The sequence below is a fragment of the Sapajus apella genome, unplaced genomic scaffold, assembly GCF_009761245.1.
Source record: "Sapajus apella isolate SASKATOON/1434 unplaced genomic scaffold, GSC_monkey_1.0 scaffold51, whole genome shotgun sequence".
In the NCBI taxonomy this organism is placed as follows: domain Eukaryota; kingdom Metazoa; phylum Chordata; class Mammalia; order Primates; family Cebidae; genus Sapajus; species Sapajus apella.
Window position 1 is genome coordinate 9,608,842 of NW_022436991.1, and position 21,231 is coordinate 9,630,072.

At 39.5% G+C, this 21,231-nt stretch overlaps 1 protein-coding gene across 1 annotated transcript in view; it reads right to left on the reverse strand.

Annotated features, from left to right (window-relative positions):
- USP31 (ubiquitin specific peptidase 31) overlaps positions 1-21,231 on the reverse strand; it is a 79,883-nt gene that overhangs the window by 42,287 nt on the left and 16,365 nt on the right. The window lies entirely within an intron of this gene.

The following is a 21,231-nucleotide window of genomic DNA, read 5'->3' on the forward strand; positions in this document are numbered from 1 at the left end:
CACCTTGGCCTCCAAAGTGCTTGGAGTACAGGCGTGAGCCACCGCACCTGGCATAGTATAAACTTATATTTAGCTTAATATAAAGATGAACAGATAAACAATTACAGATATTTATATATACTTGGGTTCATATCCATATATCTGTACACTGAAAGGCACAAAAGCAGTGACACTCCAGTAACAACATGCACATCCAACACCCAGACCTTGGTTTCTAATACCATTTCCCAGTATAAAACTAGGGCTCCGTGGAGAAATAGCCAATTCTACGGCTGAGACAGGGACATGTCAAAGGGACAAAGAAATCAACCTAAAAGAGCTTCCAACAGCCAAAGCTGGACAATTTGATCAACAGAATAAATAATATTGGGTTGCAACCCAAAATACAAAATAAATAAGTATAAATTGATATAACTAAATGACTAAATGAATAAATGAGGGAGAAGAGAGGTGGGTGAAACTAGTCTGATGGATTGAAAGAGGAAAGCAAGGATGACAGCAAGGTCTCCTATTTCTGACTTAGGTAGATAATGAAACCAGGAACAGAGGGAGAGATTAGGGGACCACAGTTTTGAACAAGCTACATTTGAGGTATCAATATGATTCCAAGTGAGGTTAAATCTGGTGCTCAGGAAAGAGATCTGAGCTGGAAATGTGAATCAGAGCAGCATACGCCAATCACATGAAAGAGAACTCAGGGAACACCTGGTGAGAAAAGGAAGCAGCAGGGATGGAACCTTAAACACTGGGAAAGGTCACAGAAAAGCTGCCCGTGAAGAAGCAAAGAGGTAGCAGCCAGGAGAAAGTGGCACCATACAAGTGAGGAAAAACAAACCTCCACAGGAACGGAAGCAACAATGAAAACTACTGCAGAAAAGTCAAGTCAGACAGGCTCTGAGGCAGATGCTATGGAATAGCAAATTAAGAGGTTGCTTGCCCATGCAATCTCAATGAAGCAGAATCTTTATCAGAGACAGTTAAAAGAAATGAAAAGGCAAAGGTTTACTGCCAGAGATCGTTCTTCATAACCAAAGACCTCAGTTATAAAAGATTGTAGGAAAGACACTGTGACCATCTAGAGGGGACTTTAGGGAGCAGAGGGACCAACATGCTAAGGGAAGGAGCTAACAGAAAGGAGATATCTGAATAAAGGTGATTATTTGGTCTGAGCGCGGTGTCTCACACCTGTAATCCCAGCACTTTGGGAGGCAGAGGTGGGCAGATGACCTGAGATCAGGAGTTAGAGACCAGCCTGGTCAACATGGTGAAACCCCGTCTCTACTAAAAATAGAAAAATAAGCCAGACATGGTGGTGTGCACCTGTAATCCCAGCTACACAGGAGGCTGAGGCAGGAGAATTGCTTGAACTCAGGCGGTAGAGGTTGTAGTGAGCCCAGATTACATCACTACACTCCAGCCTGGGCAACACAGCGAGACTCATACGAAAAAAAAAAAAAAGTGATTCTTTGGTAAGGGGAGAAGGAGAGATTGATTTAAACAAGGCTGTAAAGGAATTAGCCTTAAACAGAAGGTAGGAGAGATGGAAGAGAAAGAGGAAAAGATAGTCCTGGATGCAGACAAGCTAGAGACAGGAAGGCAGGGAACCTGGTTTCTTGAATTTGTTTTGTAAAGAAAGTAGAGGACAACTGCCAAAAAGAGCTCTTAGGTATAGCAGGGGTATTGACAATCTCGTGGCATATAGTTGGGTCACACAAACTGCCAAAAGTATAGCAAGCTTCGGTTCCAAATCCTCTCTTTCATTTTCTTCCAATTAGGAAAAAAAAAGAAAATTTTCAACATAGACATTCCAAAAAAAAAGCCAATCAACTGAAATCAAACTCAAATGTTTCAAAGCAGCTATTTTATACACAGCATCCATTCAGATTTCAGGGTGGAGACCACATTCAATTATCAAGCCTGCATTAAATTTATTTACAGTTCTGGCCACTATCACTTCAACTCATCCACACTTCTCCACCAATTGCTGTGTTCTAAGGCAGAGTGTCAAGGCTGTTCAATAAGATGTTTGTTGGGCACGACGAAACAGGCAATAGGACGTCCGAAATCCTCTTAATAAGAAAAAATCTATTCTGGGTCAACCCCACCCTAAATCACTACATCACACCCTAAAGGAAATTTAAGGAAAAGAAAATCTCAATACGCAAACATAAAAGCGCCTCTTTCTATCCCTCACAATGGTAACTTCTTTCCACTGCAGATACCCAGGGGGACTACTTATCTTACTTCTTCTCCAGACAAAACAAAACATAGAAGAATCTAAAGGCCAATCCTTTAGTATGTGTCACAGAAAAAAGAAAAACAGTAGGAGTCAAGAATCCTAAATTCAAGCTCTGGCTCTGCCACAAACCACTGTATCGGAGACAACTCACTGAACCTGTGATTCGACTCCTGGTCTATCAAATAAGTAGATGAGACCCCTGCATCCCAAATCTTTACCCAACCTCCCCAAGAGTCCCAGCAAGTGATCTGGTTTACATTTTTGGTCACATCTGATGCTGCTTTGATTTGCTTTTTATAATTTTTTTGCATAATTAAACCTTAGTTTATTTGATGTCCTATATTAATTTTTCTGCATGTTTGCAGTTTTGAAAACGTTATCAATGTCATCTGTAAATAGAAGCATTGGTACAATCTGAAAAATTATGTAAATATGTCATTTCTATGGAAAGTAGAATGTGGGCCAGGTGTGTTGGCTCATGCCTGTAATCTTGGCACTCTGGAAGGCCAAGACAGAGAAGGGCTTGAGCCCTGTTCAAGACCAACCTGGGTGACACATTGAGACCCCGTCTCTATTTAAAATAAATAAAAGTAAAAGAGAAAAAAAATAGAACATAAACCTTCTTAAAATGAATCTTATATATTTGTGTCTATTTTACAGAATTTGGGTCTACTGTTTCTGCTTGGAAAAAATATTAAACTGAGTCTCGTGGCTTAAATCCTATACATCTTACTACAAACAAGTTTGACCACTGCTCCAATTTTCCCCTCAGTTGAGATGATCCTTAGCATATAGTTACTAAAGAATAAAATAAAAGGCAAAACACTTACCAGATTTTCAAATTTCACAAAATTTCTCCTTACCCTTCAAAGAGAGAATTTTTTTTTTTCCTTAAAGGAAAAAAAAGTTGGAAACATGGGTCAGAAAAGAGCCATAAAATTAGATACTATGAGGGTCTTTCTTCCTGTAGAGGCCTAGTAAAAAGGCCGATGCATCTCAGGCTCCCAGAAAAAGATACTGACTGGTCCAAGACATCTTCACCTAACCCCAGGAAGAAGAAAAAGCAATGGTAGGTCACTGGTGATTCCAACCCATGGGAAATGGATGTGGCAATACTGGTCTGACACGAATGATCGGGAGTTGGGCTACTCTTTTCAGAAGAAGGGTAGCTTGCAAGACTCATCAAACCTAATTATTGCCCACTTTCTTTGATTCTATGCCAGAAGAAACATAAAATTTGTTTCCAGTGATCATGGACCGACCAAACACACACACACACACACACACACACACACACACACACCCCCAGAAGAACTCAGGACAACAGTATTACATTTTTAGAAAAAGAAATAGATGAAATGCAAACAGCTGGGTTTATAGGTGTTATCCAAAAGTGAAATCTGGTTTCTGGGCTGCTGCTGGAAATAAAATAATAGGCACTTGTCTTGAGAAAAGTTTCACCTTTTGAATTTTACTTTCAGGACACCTACTATGTTGATAAAGAATAATTAGCTAAAACATAAGGAATGATTTGTACAAAGAGATGAATACTGTAAAAACAGATATGACCTATGAAAAAATGGTAATATAGTGTCCATGCAATAGTATGCCATACTAGGACACAGAATAAATAGGGCCCTCTGTGCCCTTCATCCGTTCTCCTTTCTTATCTTCTTCTCTGAGGGGAAGTCTTTCAACAGAAGGCATAAATAAGACTCAAAGGTCCCTAGTATTAGCTGGTTGGGGCAATAACAGGCCCTTGAAAGAAAGCCTAAGGCTTCCAGACTTTCACACATACTTCCCCTAGGGCTGGAATGGCCTCCACCACACCCCTCAAATCCATTCTCCCTCCTGAGAAGGATAAGCAGGGGACCCTGGTGGGAGGGGAGAAAAACAGAAATGAGGCACAGGGAAAGGGGTCTTCCAGCCAGGATGGATGGAAAGACAACCTGATGAGGACAGGAGCAAATGCCACACACATTCCCTGGACTCTCTTCACATTTGGCCACAGGGAAAAGCATGTTATTCCTGGCACAGGTTGAGTATCCCTTATCCAAAATGCTCAGAACCAGAAGTATTTCAGAGTTCATTTTTCTTTTTTTGGATTTTGGATTATTTTGGATTTGGATTATACTTACCAGTTGAGTATCCCAAATTGAAAATTCAAAATCCAAAATGCTCCAATGAGCATTTATTTTGATAATCATGTGAGTGCTCAGAAAGTTTCAAATTCTGTAACATTTCAGATTTCAGAGTGTCAGATTTAGGATGCTCAACCTGTACAGACCTCCTGATCCTTCCAGACACAAAGGCCAAACACAAGATAACTGAAGTATAGGTGTCCCTCATAGTCAAGTTCTCAGGATCCAAACTCAGGAATCAAACAGATTTGGATAGCAAAGAATATCTGCACTGCTATAAGATTAGTGTCAGACTTTGAGCAAACTCATATGTACCACAAAGACTTGGGGGCAAGGACTCATTGCTGAGTAACAACTAGGAAAGTATACATTCCTCACCTAAAAGAAAAGGCTCTAATAAAGGGGTTGAGTAATGGTTACTACATTTCAAGAAAATTGTAACTGACTGATGAAACCACAAATCTAAGGGTTGATGTATGGTCAAGAGCCAGTATGAAGGGGAGAAATAGTGAAAGGGATATCCTATAAGTTGATTCAGCCAGATGAACAATAAGCAAAAGTTTTCGCAACAGATTATACAAGTAGCAAGAGAAGACTTCCAAGTAAGCATTTACACAATGGTTGAAACTTGCTTCTAGAAATGCAGTAGAAACAGAAAGATTGGATTATGAATACCAGGGTTCAAGTCCTCTTTCTACTACTTTTGATTTTTTTCTTTTTTTTTTTTTTTTTTTTTTTTTTGAGACAGAGTCTCGCTCTGTCCACCCAGGCTGGAGTGCAGTAGTGCAATCTTGGCTCACTGCAACCTTTGCCTCCCAGGCTCAAGCAATTGTCCCGCCTCAGCCTTCAAGTAACTGGGACTACAGGCATGCCACCATGCCCAGCTAATTTTTTTATTTTTAGTAGAGACAGGGTTTCACCATGTTGGCTAAGGCTGGTCTCAAACTCCTGACTTCAAGTGATCCTCCCATCTCAGCCTCTCAAAGTGGTGGGACTATAGATGTCAGTCCACGCCCAACCTTTCTACCATTTTTTACTTAACGTGTTTTCTCTGAGCCTCAGTCATCTTTTCTGCAAAATGGGGATGGTGATGATAATGTTTTTCTAAAATGATTACTGTAAGGCTTTAATGAGATCATAAAAGCATTTTATGAAGTCTAAAACTCTATACAGATGCTATTATGTTAAGTTTGAAAAAAAAAAAAACATCCTATGATACTACATAATCCTTAAAAATGCCAAAGAGAAAGAAAAGGAGAAAATATCTAAAGCATTGGTTCTCAACCCTGGCTACACATGAGAATTACCTGGGAAAACCTAAAAATAAAAACCATGTCCTGGCAGCAGCCTACTGCTAATTTTTTTTTCAAGTGTGACTTATTTTTAAAGACTATTTCTAATGTGAAGCCAAGTCTGAGAACAAACAGAGCCACAATGGAAAAGCTCCGGAGTTTCACTTCCAAAGGTATCAAAACTTAGGGGAGGCTCCTTTGTCATAAGTGCATTGTGTCACTTGTTACATTATGTTTTATTCATATCTCCAGGACAGATCATCTCACATGCATCACTAGACAGTGAACAGGAATAATGTTGTACTCAATATTACTTCCCCAATACCTAGCAAACAAAATACAATGCTTGGTGCAAAGTGTAACAGTAACAGTTAATATTTATTGAGTGCTTCTACTGTATCAGGCACTACACTTACAGCTTATAGGTGTTATTTTCTATAAAATTCACCCTTAACGGCTGGGTACCATGGCTCATGCCTGTAACCCCAGCTACTCTGGAGGCTGAAGCAGGAGGATCGTTTGAACCCAGCAGGCAGAAGCTGCAGTCAACCGAGATCACACCACTGCACTCCAGCGTGGGTGACACTGAAAGACTCTGTCTCAAAAAATAATAATAATAAAATAAATAAATTCACCCTTAGGAAATTCCCTATGCAGAATTATTATTTATAGATGGAAAAAAGTAGCCTCAGAGAAACAAAGTAACTTGTTCAAAGTTATCACTTTTTTTTTTTTTTTTGAGACAGAGTCTCACTTTGTTGGCCAGGCTAGAGTCCAGTGGCACAATCTCAGCTCACTGCAACCTCCACCTCCCGGTTCAAGCGATTCTCCTGCCTCAGCCTCTCAAGTAGCTGGGAGTACAGGTCCAAGTCACCATGCCCAGCCAATTTTTGTATTTTTTGTAGAGACAGGTTTCACCACTGGCCAGGCTGGTCTCGAACATCTGACCTGAAGTAATCCAACCAGTTCAGCCTCCCAAAGTGCTGAGGTTACAGGCATGAGCCACTGTGCCCAGCCAGTTATCACTATTCTTCAACCTTAGCTGACTAAAAAAGCCTTAAAATACTTTTGTCCATAATCCTTGTTCAACAAAGTACCTTAAAATGATCTGTCCCCATACAGGACTCAGCATCATACAGGGCTTAAGGTTCTTCATTCTAAATGTCAATTCTCAGTTAGACATAAAAGTGTGACTGAACTACAGCAGCACCAACCCTGAGGGTTCAGGGAATTTATTTGCTTTTAAATAAATCCTCGTTAAGCAGTTTTTGTTTTGTTGCAATTTGTATTTCTTCCTATGACTGAAATATGGCCCAGAAACAAAAATGCAGTTTATCTAATTGGGATGTTATTACTTGAGGCAAAAGGAGGAATGCAGACTATGTAGAAAGATCAAGTTGCAGCATGCGAAGAACAATGTCCTGCCCTAGTGTCCCAGGATGCTAGAGAAAGCAAACACACCAGAGACAAAGATCTGGCTTTGGAGAACTACATCTGTCTCTCATCAGTAATGTAAAGGGGATGTTCTTCACCTTACATTGCTCAAGCTGCTCTGCTGGTGGAGGCTAATTTCGCCAACAGTCCATCCTTCCCCACACAATTTAAGTGGCCAGGCCTTGCTGACTCCAAGTTTACAGTCTGCTCAGGTCAACACAATGTGTTTGACTATTCAAGTAAGTAACTCAAACAAATCTTTTTTTGGCCTCTTTGTCATTTTCCAACACAATCCACAATTCTTTTCAACTAGTAAAACAAATCCTTTTTTTAAGGAGGAAGGGGAAACATTTTGATTTAAAATCAACACAAAAATGCAAACGTCCAGTCCCAATGCAACTAAAAGGTCATCATACAGGAAGCATAATAATCTGAAACAGTTAAAAGTCAAAACTGGAAAGCCATCTAAATAGCTAATAAATTATTATATATTCCTATCATGAAACATTATAAATGACTGAGAGTTTTAAAAGCATCAAGTTGTACACTTTAAATATATACAATTTTTATATGTCAATGATATCTCAATTAAGCTGTTTAAAAACAGACACACAGATGTATGGAGCTTTAAAACAAAGTTTTCCATTTACAGTAACTTTAAACCCAAAGCCCAAACCAACCTTTGAATCTTAACCACTGGGGAAAGAAAGTGACAGCAGCCAGCATCCAAGAAAAATGAGAGAAAGAAAGAAAAGGAATTTATCCCTATGGCTACCGCCTTTTTAGGCCATCCTGGCTTGTCAGGTGGTGGGAGATGAATGCTTAACCCTAGAAAGAAAAAAAAAAAGAATGTCAGTAGCAGCTTTCTGAGCAAGTAAAGAAGGTAGAGGAGGAACATACAGACTTACAAACTCAGCACAATGGCCCTGCCCACAGCTCAAGAGCCAATCAATGTTCTTGGCTGAGTGGCGCTCCTCTCCAAAGTGGAAGTAAAGTGACCTATACATCCCGGGAGGCAGAATAACATGGGATAGGCAAAGAGTAGAGGAAAAATGAGATAAGGCCTTGAACTACTCCTAAGCCAAACACGCATATATTTCTTCTATAAACACACAAAGATTATATATAGACACACACAAGAGGCAAGGTATACATTCTCTTGATTTTGAATATATTGACATTTGAATGTAACAGACCGAAAATATTTTAACTGAACAGCCAATTGTATAAGGGAATCCAAAATATTCTGGAAATAACCTTGTTTTGAATCATTATTCTGCTATTGCATTTTTATAACGGAAACATCAATTAGTAGTAACTAAGGGACATTATTCATAAGCTGATCCAGCAAGTTTCACTATAAATTATGCATTCATATCACCATAAACTCAGAGTACTCCCAGTAAAATTTAACTGCCTTAGATGCTTGCCAAGTCACAGGCCTGCCATGGCACTACCCTGTGCGTTCTTGATAGGCAAGCCAAGCTGACTCCTGGGCCACACATAGGCTTGTCCTCCAATCAATCACAGCCCCTGCTCATTCTTTCAATCCTGACCACAAGAAACAGATCTCCTAAAAACCAGCACAGACACCTCCAGCTCATCCTGGCTCCAGTCTTTTCCTAGCAAAGTACAATTCAGAACCCTACCAGCCTAGGCCTGGCCTGGCCCAATCTTGACCAATTCTAGTCAGTTCAGGCAATGATCATCTGTATGTCTTATGTGGATGCTAAATGGATGTGTGTGTGAATATAGGAGGGCAAACAAAGAGCAGTGTGAAATCAAAATAAGGCAATTCCCTAGTATCAAAATGTTACTATCATACAGTAACTTTGAAGAACAGATCAAGCTGTTCTCCCTCACTACTAACCAAAGAAGTGCAAATGTAAACAATGAAATGCTATTTTCTACTTAGTAACTTAAAGATTTATTTTTTTAATTGCAATAGTAAGGTACCACATATTCTTAGCAATGTTAGTGGTACAATCCTTCTGTAAAGAAGGTAATAATACGATTTAAGAGTCTTTCAAATAGGTAACTACTGAAAGGAATTTTACATTTTATACAGCCTCAAGAAATAATCAAAAGTGAAAGATATAAGTACAAAATACATTCATTACAACCAGAAGTCATCTAAATGTCCAAAAATAGGTTATAGTACCTTCATACAATGATCTGAAAAGTTTTTATGACAAAAGTTACTCATAAGTCAATATGAAATAAAGATCACATGATGAAAATCTGGATATATGGTTTGATATCAATTCCATCAAACACACAGGGGAGGGGATGGCAAGAAAGTCAATTTTATTATTTCAGCTTCCATTTTTTTTCCTTATTTTCTACAGTAATTTAGACACTACTCTTACAGAAATAGATGTTATCTCATACTAAATTTTAGCAAAAGAACCCAAACACAAAAGAATATATACTCACTGCAAACCAAACTAGAGATATCACTTCACGCCCACTCAAATGGCTATAATGAAAAAGACAGTTGTTAACAAGTGTTGATGAGGATATGAAAAAACTGGAACCTTCACACAGTGCTCATGGGAATAAAATTGGAAAAGAGCCTGAGAGCTCCTCAAACAATTAAACACAGTTACCACATAACCCAACAATTCCACTTCTAAAATATACCCCAGACGAACAAAAACTTATGTCCACACAAAAATCTGTATGTGAATGTTCACAACAGCATTACTCATAGTAACCAAAGTAGAAACAACTCAAATGTCCATCGGCGGATGGATAAACCAAATGTGAAATATTCATATAATGGAATATTTTGTAGGTGTAAAAAGCAATGAAGTATGACATATGCTACAACTGATGAATCTTGAAAATATCATGCTAAGTAAAAGAAGCCAGATACAAAAGGCCACATATTATATGATTCCTTTTCTCTGAAATGTCCAGACCAGACAGAGACACAATGTAGCTTAGTGTTCATCTAGGGCTGGACCCTTCCAGGGAAATAGGGAATGACTGCTAATGAGTATGTGGTTTCTTTGGAGGATAATAAAAACGTTCTAAAATTGATCGTGGTGATGGTTCCACAACTCCATGAATATAACTGAATTGTACAATAAATGGGTGAATTAAATGATAGGTGAATTTTATGTCAATAAAGCTGTTTTTATTTTTTTTTTATTTTTATTTTTTTAATAAAGCTGTTTTTAAAATAATATATATTTATTCCACTCATAATAAACTCCAACAACAGACGAAACTAATCAATGGTGTTAGAAGACAGTCTAACTGTCTATATCTAATGAATGGTGTTAGAAGATGGTCTAATCAATGGTGTTAAGACGTTAGTCTAACATTCCAGAAGGAATACCTTCTGGAGTGTTAGAGATATCCTATTTCTTGATCTGGGTGACAAATTATCACTTTAGGATAATACATCAAGCTGTACACTAACGACATATTTTTCTGTATATATACCATACTTAATTTAAAAAGTCGACATCAGGCTGGGCGCATGGCAGCTCACATCTGTAATCCCAACACTCTGGGAGCCCAAAATGGGCAGATCACCTGAGGTCAGGAGTTCAAGACCAGCCTGGCCAACATGGTAAAACACCACCTCTACTAAAAACACAAAAATTAGCCAGGGGTAGTGGCATGCACCTGTAATTCCAGCTACTCTGGAAGCTGAGGCAAGAGAATCACTTGAACCTCAGAGGTGGAGGTTGCAGTGAGCCGAGATCACGCCACTGCACTCCAGCCTGGGCAACAGAGCAAGACTGTTGATGAAAAAAAAAAGTTGACATCAAAAAAGAACAATACTAAAGTTTCTTAATTTCGTCAGACTCTCAGGTCTTCAGTTTATTTAGTATTATTTAAAGCCAATTCTATTTAGTTAGTACTTAACTAGAAGCAGATTAGAAACTGCAAAATGATCGGGCATGGTGTCTCATGCCTATAATCCCAGCACTTCAGGAGCCCAAGGCAGGAAGATTGCTTGTGGCCAGGAGTTCGAGACCAGCCCAGGCAACAGAGACCCGGTTTCTGCCAAAAACTTAAAAATTAGGTGGACATGGTGGTGCACACCTGTGGTCCTGGCTACTGGGGCACTGAGGTGGGAAGATCACTTGAGCTGGGAGATCAAGGCTACAGTGAGCCATGATCACACCACTGCACTCCAGCTTGGGAGACAGAGTGAGATTCTGTCTCAAAAAAAAGGAAGAAAAGTACAGGAGGAAGTAGGAGGTATAGGCTCCCAGAAATAGGATAAAGCAAGGGATAACTGGCACAAAGGAAGATGGTGGGGAGCAACGAAAGGAAATATCATAGCAGAAATAAGAATTCAAATAATATAGCCATCCAGAACCATTCACTAGGGCCTATGTAGTTCCACTAGCCCCAAAGGAAACCTGCATATTACCTAAAAGGAGATAAATCAATGATATTCATAACAACTCTACCTCACCAAGGAAAGACTATGTCCAGGATTCTTTCCCTGGCAAAGAGTACAAAATATATGATCGAGCCGTCTTATCAAAAGAAACAGTTAAAATTGTAAGAATCTGATGTTCAACTAAGTAAGTACCTCAGAAATCACTTACATAAAAGACTCATTCCCCATTAAGGCCAGACAAATGGATTATCATTATGTTATTCAATGATGATACAATGGCATGGAATATATCACACCAAGAAGCGAGTGCCCTCTTGGGGACAAACTCCTCAGTGAGTCATCTGGCACTAGAACACTGGAGATATAAATAAATACACCTACTCAAAAACAGTCTGAAATTCAAGGGGTCAAAGCCTAGAACATCATGGCCAGGCACAGTGGCTCACACCTGTAACGTCAGGTGGGTGGATCACCTGAGGTCAGGAAGAGTTCAAGACCAGCCCAGCCAACATGGTGAAACCCCATCTCTATTAAAAATACAAAAATTAGCCAGGCATGGTGGCATGCACCTGTAATCCCAGCTACTTGGGAGGGTGACAAAGGAGAATTGATTGAACCCAGGAGGCAGAGGTTGCAGTGAGCTGAGATCGTGCCACCGTATTTCACCCTGGGCCACAGAGTAAGACTCTGTCTCACAAAAATAAAAAAATTTAAAAACCCTAGAGTGGGCCGGGTGCGGTGGCTCACGCCTGTAATCCCAGCACTTTGGGAGGCCGAGGCGGGTGGATCACGAGGTCAAGAGATTGAGACCATCCTTGTCAACATAGTGAAACCCCGTTTCTACTAAAAATACAAAAAATTAGCTGGGCATGGTGGCGCGTGCCTGTAATCCCAGCTACTCAGGAGGCTGAGGCAGGAGAATTGCCTGAACCCATGAGGTGGAGGTTGCAGTGAGCCGAGATCGCGCAATTGCACTGCAGCCTGGGTAACAAGAGCGAAACTCCGTCTCAAAAAAAAAAAAAACCCTAGAGCATCTATGCACCAAAGGTAAGCTATAAAACAATTAGACTGGCTGGATGCAGTGACTCACGCCTGTAACTCCAGCACTTAGAGAGGCCATCGGGGGTAGATCATGAGGTCAGGAGTTCGAGACCAGCCTGACCAACATGATGAAACCCCCATCTCTACTAAAAATGCAAAAATTAGCCGGCCGTGGTGGTGCAGGCCCGTAATCCCAGCTACTCAGGTGGCTGAGGCAGGAGAATCACTTGAACCTGGGAGGCGGAGGTTTCAGTGAGCAGGGATCACACCACTGCACTCCAGCCTGGGCGACAGAGTGATACTTCACCTCAAAAAAAAAAAAAAATTAGACTTGCAAAGCTAGACTTAGACAAAGTTTGGAGATGGAACATACTTCTTGTTAGCACTTAGCTACTTTTCTATGTCCCAGACTTGCTGTCACAGGCTGGGTTGGTGTGTTGGTTGGTTGGTCTTGCTAAAATGTTTTCACCACTCAGGTATAAAGGAGCCAAAGGTTGTTAAACACCACGATCTGTGAGGCTGGTATTACTACATGGCAATAAAAAGGAAAATATGGAAACTGAGGCTCAGTGACCTGCCCAAGAGCTCAGGTGCACTAGAAGTCTCATAAGATTCAAAACTCATGGGCTCACAGATTTCAAAAGGAAGGGAGTAGCCTCTGACCCTGGCTGCCCTTCCCTCCCCCAGCTGTACCTCTGAAGCTTGAGAGAATCCGGGAAGGGGCTGCAGAGAGCTACAACAGCTTAACCAGCTGCCTGACATCACAATAGAGCCTGAAGGGTAACTAACCCCTTCCTCCAGCTGGATATAAGATAAAAAGCAGCCAATACTCCTTTCTTTCCCATCTGCAGGGAAATGAAGCTACTCTCCTCTCTTCCTGTCACTATTAAAATCATGAAATCATTAACCAGTAGATATTTTCCACAAGCTGTTGCTTTATAAGGAGTTTGTCCTTTTCCTTAGCTACCCTAGTTTATTATAACTTCCATGACACAAAGACTCTAAAATGAGCAAGATTTACCAAGTTGTCATGGTACTGTTAAAAAGGAACTCTTATTTCAGGAGAAGATTAAAAAACATTCCAACTTAATGTATCTGTGTAATTACTGGGAGCAACTCTGGTCAGGGAAGAAGTTCTTACTATAATTCTTCTCCAGCTACAAAGAGTCATAACCTTCAAATAAAGAAAGCATTGAATTTCCTTCTCTAAAGTTTGGAAACAGCCTTTCTCTGCTCCCATAATTGCTCAAAGTAAAGCAAATAGAGAAGTTAGTTCCCTGCTCATTCATTTGCTCATGAACATGCACACAAGGGACACAACTAGTTACTATTAACTAGTTGGGGGATTAAAGGGGATCATAGCAGCCACACACAGTGGCTCATGCCTGTAATCTCAGCACTTTGGGAGGCCAAGATGAGAGATCGCCTGAGGCCAGGAATTCAAGACTAGCCGAGGCAATATACCAAGAATCTGTCTCTACAAGAAAAAGAAAAAAAAAAAAAAATTTAATCAGCTGAGAGTGATGGCAGGCACCTGTCATCCCAGCTACTCCAGAGGCTGAGGCAGAAGGATTGCTGGTGCCCAAGTTTGAGGCTACAGTAAGCTATGATTGCATCACTGAACACTCAGCTGGGCACAGGAAGAGAAGGGGAGGGGAAAGAGACTCAGAGAATTAAAGGTTTATACAGAAATATCTTTGTCTCCATCTATAAAACAGAAATTATAATACGTGCTTCTACCTTACAACATTATAAGGACCAAATAAAGTAATCTACTGTGCAGGGCATATGTGAGCAATATGAAAAAAGCAAGAGGGGAAAATTATGGATAGCGTGCTACCATTTATCTAAATATGACAGAATAGGAATACACACCCACAATACACACACATATATTAATATATACCTACACATACTGCCTTATATTTAAACAATGAGAGAATAAGTCACAAAATTTAGGGAGAAAGGCAAAAGAGTAAAAGGATCAGAAGCAGAGCTGGATTTCTGAATAAATCTTGTTTTGCAGATTTGACTTCAGGCCATATATAGCACTTTTAAATATAATTATGATGCAACAAAATTAAATTTTAAGAAGCAATCTATCAAAATCAAAAGCAAAAAAGAAACAAACACTCCTATACACCTAGCACCTTGGGAGGCCAAAGCAGGAGGACTGCTTGAGCGCAGGGGTTCGAGGCCAGCCTGGAAAACACAATGAAACACTGTCTCTACAGAAAATAAAAAATTAGCTGGGCATGGTGGTGAGCACCTGTGGTACCAGCTACTCTGGGGACTGAGGATCACTTGAGCCTGGGAGGTAGGCTGCAATGAGGTACGACTGCACCACTGCACTCCAGCCTAGGTAACAGAGCAAGACTCTGTCTCAAAGAGAAAAAAAAAAAAAAGAAAACCTTATTTTAAAGAAGAAAAAAGGCCAGGCATGGTGGCTCATACCTGTAATGCCAGCACTTTGGGAGGCCGAGGCAGGCAGATCACAAGGTCAGGAGTTCGAGACCAGCCTGGCCAACATGGTGAAACCCCGTCTCTACTAAAACTACAAAAATTAGCCAGGCATGGTGGTATGTGTCTGTAATCCCAGCTACTCAGGAGGCTGAGGCAGGAGAATCGCTTGAAGCAGGTTGCAGTGAGCCAAGATCACACCACTGCACTCAAGCCTGGGCAACAGAGGAAGACTCTGTCTCGAAAAAGAAGAAGAAAAAGAAAAAGAGAAGTGAAGTGAGGTGGAAAACAACTGATTTTAACTATATAGCCTGTTGGTGACAAAACCACATACAGAACTATTCCAAGTAACTTTAAAACACAGTAATCTGTACTATACAGTCCTAGTAGGATATATGCTATGAACAAAAAAACTATACCAAGTAAGTCTTAAGCCATTTTCAAATACTAACACTGTTGGTGGTAGTATTGGGATTATTATTCTGAGACTTATGAACATATTGTGGGATAAGGCAAATGAGACTTCACACTGGTGTTACAAATAGGATTTTCAGCATGGAAGGAAGGAGCCAGAGATGTCAGACCACTGAGGGTCAATAAAACCCCAAAACCCTGAATTGGAATAATCTATATGAATTCATGATTTAGCTTTAAAATAAATCACTCCTTTTTTTTTTTTAATAACTGAATCTCACTTTTTTATTATACTTTTAAGTTATGGGGTACATGTGCAGAACATGCAGGTTTGTTACATAGGTATACACATGCCATGGTGGTTTGCTGCATCCATCACCCCGTCATCTGTATTAGGTATTTCTCCTAATACTATCCCTCCCCAATTCCCCCACCCCCAGAGAGGCTTCACTTTGTGATAATCCCCTCCCTGTGTCCATGTGTTCTCATTGTTCAACTCCCACTTATGAGTGAGAACATGCGGTATTTAGTTTTCTGTTCTTGTGTCAGTTTGCTGAGAATGATGGTTTCCAGCTTCATCCATGTCCCTGCAAAGGACATGAACTCATCCTTTTTTATGGCTGCATAGTATTCCACGGTATACATGTGCCACATTTTCTTTATTCAGTCTATCACTGATGGGCACTTGGGTTGATTCCAAGTCTTTGCTATTGAAATCACTCCTTTCTTAGAAATCATGTGCATCCCTCATGCCTCCATTGTAGTCTCTCAATACCACTGTACCAAAGGAATGTGATTCCAGTATCTGGAAACTACTGATTCCAGATCTGGTGCAAGAAATGTGTAAGATGAGCCTGGAACATCTTAACTTCCTTGCATTCTGGTTTGACATCCCAGGCTACTAGTATAGTGTCGAAAGGACTTGAGAGTCGACTTGTCCCACTGGCCAAAATGGGACAATTTTGAGTATCAATAAGGTTAAAACTATAACTGACTGAACACATCAAATATGCTTAAACCCATGAGTTCATAAGGTTACAAAAATTCACTAAACACAACTGGAAATCAAGTAATTATGTTGAATACTGGAAAGTAAAGGAGGGGGAAAAAATCAAGCATTTATCTAGTCCTTCTGCAAAATTTACTTCGGGAAACCAAATAATTGGACAAGAGTCTCTGTAGAAGAGTCCAGCTAACAAGTAAAAAAGGAATATTAGAATTATAATGTCACCATTTCAACCTTTAATAAATTCATGGATCAGAGAACAGTCATCAATGATTGTTGGCACCACAAGAGATACACTCAAACAGCGCAGGCTTTCTGATGGAAGTTTACGACACTACGCACATAAAGCTTTGCCAAAAAAAGAAGGGAAAAAACCCTCAAACTTGAGCCTCTAAACCTCTAGCTCTAACATGTGCAGAACATGCAGGTTTGTTACATAGGTATACACATGCCATGGTGGTTTGCTGCATCCATCACCCCGTCATCTGTATTAGGTATTTCTCCTAATACTATCCCTCCCCAATACTATCCATGTATTTTTACAGGAAATACATGGATAGAAGTACATCTTAATTGAAGCTACTGAAATATAACATAAAAAATCAAGACTATGAACTTTTTGTTGCCAATTCATGATGAGATTAGTATAGAAATTGAGAGTAAGCATTTAGAAGTATTTACAAATTAAACCATGACTTTATGTCTACTGACACTGAATCTAACAATTTTTTAATGGGGCTGGTCTTAAATATACCTTTTTAATGTCACTTTTCTACTAATTCATTTGTATTGTATTTTACAAACAGTCCACAATAGATTGGAAGTTTTAAAAATCAGTTCTAAACCATAAATAATTTGAAAACCTCTGCTCTACTAGACAAACACCCATTCAACAAATAAACTGCCAGAAGAAAAATAAAATAAATAAGAGATGGAATGTGAAAGACAACAGATACATCAATAATCTATTGAAATTTTGGAAACTTATTTGGATCCTTATATAAACTGTAGGAAATATATATGCACAGTCATACACATATATGTATGTATATATGTATGTATGTATGTATATATGTATGTATATGTATGTATATATGTATGTGAGAGACAGAGAAACAATATCAGAGAAATATGAACACTGGTGGATATCTGATGATATTAAGGAATATTAGTTTTCCCTAGGCAGATAACAGCATTATGATTTTTCTAAAGCATCCTTATCTTTCAGAGATATATACTTAAAATATTTATGGATGAAATGCATTTGGAATTTGCTTCAAAAGTTTGGGGGAGCAAAGGCAAAGGTTATACAGATGAAATAACATTGTCTACAAATTGGTGGTTGTTGAAGCAGAGTGACAGGGAAATAGAGGTTCATAATACTGGTCTCCCCTCTTAGCTATGTATAGTTGAAATGTTCACACAAAGAAAGGTTTTCTGAACACTTGGCTATTACTACTATTATTTAAACAAAACTAAGAGAGAAGTGTACAAGTACTTTAACACAGTTCCATGTAAAATGTTACCTGCTTTCAAATGAGGGAGCCATAAAATCCAATTACAGGGGCTAGGGGAACTTTAATTTCTAAAATGAGCAAAATGGGTGTGCTCTGGACCCAGGAAGGAGAAAACAGAAAAACATGACAGGTGGGAGAGTATAGGGCATAAACAATAGCCAGCAAGGTAGTCAGTGGCTGTGAAAAAATAACAATAATGCTAACAGATTTCTCTGTGCCAGGCACTGTATTAGGCACTTTACATACATTTCTCACCTATTCCTGGTTATTAATCCTATGAAGAATGCATCACTTGCCTCAGGTCTCAGAATCTGAACCAAAATCTCTGATGCTACAGCTCTTTCCCTGTGTTCCTCTGCCTTTCCAGGATCATGGGGAAGACAGGTCTTACCATGAGGAAGCTTAAATACCAAGCTAAGAAATTTACATGGTAATTTTTGTTTGTTTTGTTTTGTTTTTTTACATGGTATTTTATAAAGAAAATACAATGGCAATTTTTGAAAAGATAAATAATGTAATTTCAGGTAAACTTTAAGAAGATTCATCTGGCAGCAATCAAAACTATCAATTAGGCCAGGCATGGTGGCTCAAACCTGTAATCCCAGCATTTTGTGGGGCCAAGATGGGAATATCACTTGAGACCAGGAGTTCGAGTCCAGCCTGATCAACAAAATGATACCCCATCTCTAATACTTTTTAATAAATAAAAATTTAAAAAAGAAAAAATACCAATTAGAAAAAACAGAGTTTAGCAATAGGAAGGGGGCCAGAAGGCTACTGCAATTGGTGTGACTGAGACATAATGAGGGTCGGAACTACAGGAGGTGGAATTACATGCAAAGACAAATGCTTTCCCTCCAAGTATTTCCCTCTCCCTGCTGAAAGACACTTGTAAGGAGTCTACCACCACCAACTCTAGACACACTGCAGTTTGTCAGCCCACAAATTACATGATATCCTAGGTTTCCAGAATGGCACGTAAACATAAAATCCTAGGTGTGATCTGACAGGAACAGCACTATCACCTCCCCAGATCAACGTGTTTCTTTGAAGGTAACGTAAATACCTTAAACATTTTTGGCAGATGCATCAGCATAAGTCACATCCCAGTAACATACCCAGGACCTTTCACATAGGTGCTATGGGGTAGTTAGTTCATTTTGGACCCAAATGCAAGATACAGGATTCTATTCCATTTCAGCTACTAATTTTAATTAAGGATCTTAATGGACCTGCATTCTATAACTTGCAGTATATGCCATACCCATCAAGACATTTACAAATTCAGCTGTGCACTGTGTCTCATGCTTGTAATCCCAGCACTTTAGAAGGCCAAAGTAGGAGGATCACTCAAGGCCAGGAATTCGAGACTAGTCTGGGCAACATATCAGAACCCCATCTCTATTAAAAATACGAAAATTACCCAGGCATGGTAGTGTGCAACTGCAGTCCTAGCTACACAGGAGGATGAGGCAAGAGGATCTCAAGCCCTGCAGTTCAAGGTTGCAGTGAGCTATGATCACGCCACTGCACTCCAGCCTGGGTGACAGAGCAAAACTCTCTAAATGTAATAATAATTTAAAATTGTATTTTATTTTATTTTTGTAGAGACAGGATCTTGTTATGCTACCCTGGCTGGTCTTGAACTCCTGGGCTCAAGCAATCCTCCACCCTCAGCCTCCCAAAGTGCTGGGATTACTGTCATAAGCCACCATGCCCAGACAACTTTTTTTAGAAAACATTTACAAATTCAGTTAATATGACTAGGTCCTCATCCAACTCACTGGCAAAAATGTTGTTGGGGATAGGATCAAACACAGAAACCTGTTGGGTCACTAGAACTACAGGACTGAAATGAGCAAGTCAGTAAAATGAGTGCAGCATGGGAGGGCATTTGATGCTGAAGAACTCTATTGAACCATAAAAGGCACAGAGAACATGCCATCATCAGCTTGCTTTTTTCTCTGGGCTTGTGTACATGAATTCACTTTATAAATTATATGGCTCTACACAAATAAATGGCATTTTCATTATTGTGATTATTATCGTTCCTTAAATCTCCTGAAAATCAGATGGTTCTCTGCTTTGCTCTTAAAGATTAGAAGAATATCAAGAATTAGAGCCAAAACATGTACTGAGCTGCTGATGGTTTACAAAGAAAAGTTCCTTCCAGTAGAAGCAGATACCAGCAAAGGCATTTCCTGACCAGTCCTATGAAATCTTCTAAAGCGTGAACTGTTTGTTTGTGGACACATTGTTTGCTACCATCCGAACCCAACAGCTGGAGGGAAGAAGCAACAGATGTTCAGTGACTGGCCAATTGCTCTAGGAACTGCCATAGTCCATGGCTTAAAACAATGATTTTTTCCAAACAGAGAAAGATCACAATCAAATGAAAGACAAGATATCCCAATGTGCTCCACTGCAAAAATGCTGTTTGTTAAACATAAAAGGTCATTTGAGGAACAGCCAATGAACAATTAATTAGCAGAGCAAACAAGAATATTTTTGAAGGAAGAAGCAACAAAGGACAGAACTTTACTGAATTTTGAATGATTTCTTTTCCCCTACTAAATATAAAAGGTTTTTTTGTGAAAACTATGAGGTCATTGTTTTCCAGAGTCTTTACTATAGGAAACAGCTGTGGGGACTACACAAACAGAGAACACTGCCCTATTTTGTAGCCCCTCATTGTGACAAGTGTACAGATGGGGACAGGAAAAATCCATCAAGCCACGCACAAATAAAACAAAAGTAGTAGAATCAAACTAAAAACTTTAAGTCACACAAAGGAAGATGTAAAATAGCTAACTCAGGAAAACCATCTATATGATTACAACTGTATCTTGATTTAAGAGATAGTTCCATGTTTAGACTAGATCAGTTCCTTTCTATATGGGTCACCAAAAACTTAAATTATTCACTTTGCACAGTACCTGAAAATGGTAATATTCAATAAACACAGCTTTTCAAAAAGTATTCTTGGGATTCTTATGTTCAAATACTATATGACCCATCCAAAACTAAACTTATCCACCCACCTCCAAAATGGCTTTTCCATTTTATTTTTCCAACCATCAGGAGTGCCAACCCAAAACACCCTGTTTCAAAATCTCAGTGTTTTTCATCTCCTCCTCCTTATCCACTCTTAACACACCCATAAAGCTTCCAAACACTGTCAACACTGCTTCTAATATAAGCTCAAAAGTCAGAGTTTGAGAAAGGAGCAAGAGACAAAGAAAAGAAAGTAAGTGAATCCAGCCCACTCCATTATGGGGCATGTGACTGCCCCCCTACAGTATCACCCAAGACTCTGCT